We start from the raw sequence: 3,081 nt of genomic DNA on the forward strand, positions 1-3,081 counted from the left end.
ATGAAGAATGCATAATCTCTGAAAATTATGAAAACATCCCTGCTACCAATACATTTCTAAATACAAAACTGACTACCATATTTGTTACTTCTGTGTAGCGAGAAAAGTTCATTTTTAAAACAGATAAAATTCAGTCTTTAGGTATGAATGGTATGAATGACAGTCTCTCTTTTTTTGTTTTTTTAATTTTTAGTCGTTTGGAATCCTTAACCATGCAAAAGCTTTGAACAGAAGAGTTCACAAAGGAACCAGGGTTGTCTTATGGCATCCAGTTAAGCCAGAGCTGGGAATGCCTCTGGGTCATCCACATCAGGAGCAGAAGCACTTGACTTGTTGGCCTGCTGTCAAGGTTTGGGCACCCACCACACCCACGTCCACCTCGTCCTCTGCTGCCACCACGTCCTGGGTGGCCAAGGTCTCCAAAATTGATCTTTAGCTGAGACATTATATATCATTTGCTGGCTTCCAGAAATAATGGTCCATAACCGAATCTTCAGCATGAGCCTCTTCACTCTTTGATTTATGAAGAACAAATCCCTTCTTCCACTGCCCATCTGCACCTTCATTTGGTTTTTGGAAATTAAATTCTACTTTTGCCCAGTCCTTATTTTGAATAGCCTTCCACTCATCCAAAGTCATCTCTTTTGGACCCTCCTCTTTTACCTCTTCAACTTCATTCTTGTTATTTTCAGTGTCGGCCGCTGGATGATGTTCTTCAGCTACAGGTGTTTCCTCAGTGACATTTTATTGATCCAAGTCAGGTAATTTGTCTTGGACAGTTCCCCAGTTGTGAGATCCGCTACCTCCATTTTTGTCCTTGTGCTTCAGGCCAGATCTATTACTTCCACTATGTCTATCAAATTCACATTTACCACAAGAATCAAATCCATCTCCTCTGCCCATTCCACATCCACGGCCCCCTCGATCTCTTCCAAGACCACCACAACCTTGAATGGGTCTGTCAATATTCGGTCTATCAACTGAAAATTTGCCCCCTTCACCCTTTTCTTCAAGTGGCTTTTCAAATCATCATTTACGAGGTGGTCGCCTTTCTGGTCTTCTATTAGTTATTTTCCCTTCACCCTGAAGTTGTCGATCGGGTCTTCTTCCAACTCCTCTTATTCCTTCTTTTTTTTTTTTTTAATTGCATTTTAGGTTTTGGGGTACATGTGAAGAACATGCAAGATTGTTGCATAGGTACACACATGGCAGTGTGATTTGCTGCCTTCCTCCCCATAACCTATATCTGGCATTTCTCCCCATCCCATCCCTCCCCAACTCCCCACCCTCCACTCTCCCTCCCCTATTTCCCCCTGACAGACCCCAGTGTGTAACGCTCCCCTCCTTGTGTCCATGTGTTCTCATTGTTCAACACCCACCTATGAGTGAGAACATGCAGTGTTTGATTTTCTGTTCTTGTGTCAGTTTGCTGAGAATGATGGTTTCCAGTTTCATCCATGTCCCTACAAAGGACACAAACTCATCTTTCTTGATGGCTGCATAATATTCCCTGGTGTATATGTGCCACATTTTCCCTGTCCAGTCTATCATCGATGGGCATTTGGGTTGGTTCCTTCTTTCTTAAGTGCCACAGGCGGCTGCATCTCCTCTTTCTTGTTAACCAGGCCAACGCTGGGGGTCAGCGGGTCCTTGCGGTCTTTCTGGGACTCCTTGCGCAGCTGCTTGCCTGCCGCCTTGGAGCTGGTCTGCGCCACCGCCTGAGCTGCGCTCTTGGTCTCAGGGCCCCCAACGCCGCCCCGCTGGCTTCTTTTTTCTTGTTCTCCGCTGCCTTCAACACCTCGAAGGGGTCTGATTCGTTGTCAAATAACTGGTCCAATCGGTTGGTGACCCATTCCTCCACGGATTGCAGCGGGCCATGCTGAGCCAAGAGCCTGTGTTGTTTTAAATGTCCTAAATTTTCTATCCTATTCCTCCATTGTTTTGCAAAGCCTCTTTTTCTAAGTTTCTCAGAGAAGTCAATATAACCCAATTTTATGGATACAAGTCATAAATTATAGTTTAAAAAGAGATTTTACAGTTCATTTAGTTTACTCCTTGTTGTTTAAGATAAATTAAGTGTAGGGGAGTGGTAGCTCAGTTTGCCAAGAGAATACCTGAGACTGTGGCCTTAGACAGAGATAGATACCAATACCATGTTTGCTACTCAGAGACTATGTGACTTGGAACAGATCACCTAGCTCATCGGAGTTTCAGCTTCATTACCTGTTAAATGGGGATTATAACATTATAACATCTTGGAAATGTAATTTTGAAAATTATATTAGTAAACATAAATTCAATGAGCCTCAACTGTAAATGATATTCCTTAAGGACATATAGCTAGATATTTTCAGATACACAAAATCAGAAATTTCTAACTTCCAGTACAGTTAGCATTCCCCATGTTCACCTCTGCTTCAAGAAGTGTAAAATTTACTGGTAATAGAGAAATCTCATACAGAGTGTTTACATTGCAATGTACACTAATGATACAGAATCAAACCCACAGATCAAAAAGAGATTGGCCATTTTCTGTCAAAAGAGGTAGAGACAAGAGAAACAACAATATAATATAGGAATCTCTGATATCTGAAGCAGATATCTTAAGCAGTTACATTTAGATTATCTCTCTGTGTCTCTGTCTCTGTCTCTGTCTTTCTCTCTCACCTTCAGAACATAGTAAGCAAGATATATTAATCAAAATGTGTCATTTCAGCATATCAGACTTGGATTTAAAAAAAAAAAAACTAAATGAAAGCCAAAAAGGGGAAAATTCTGAGTTCTTTTTCTCTCATTTACTCACCCTTCTAGAGTGTTTTTCCAATGCAGAATGTTCTGACATCTCAGTAATGACTGTAATATCCTGTTAGAGCAAACATCTCTCAGACCTGATTCTGCTGCAGACCTAAAATGAGGTGTTTCTTAGTGATAAGTGAATTTCTATTGAAGAACATTTGAGAGATTCACAGTTTTCTTTCGCCATTCTCTATGCAAAAAAATATATATATATATCCTATCCAATCAAACATTGGAATGTGCTTTTCACCGCTATAATACTGTACTACCACTCTACATTGTGAG

The 3,081-nt window shown here is 41.0% G+C and overlaps 1 pseudogene; it reads right to left on the reverse strand.

Annotated features, from left to right (window-relative positions):
- Positions 1 to 192: 192 nt before the first annotated feature.
- On the reverse strand, positions 193 to 2,842 carry LOC108315591 (annotated as a pseudogene).
- Positions 2,843 to 3,081: the final 239 nt, after the last annotated feature.

Source organism: Cebus imitator, unplaced genomic scaffold (genome assembly GCF_001604975.1).
Source record: "Cebus imitator isolate Cc_AM_T3 unplaced genomic scaffold, Cebus_imitator-1.0 Scaffold175, whole genome shotgun sequence".
Classification (NCBI taxonomy): Eukaryota; Metazoa; Chordata; class Mammalia; order Primates; family Cebidae; genus Cebus; species Cebus imitator.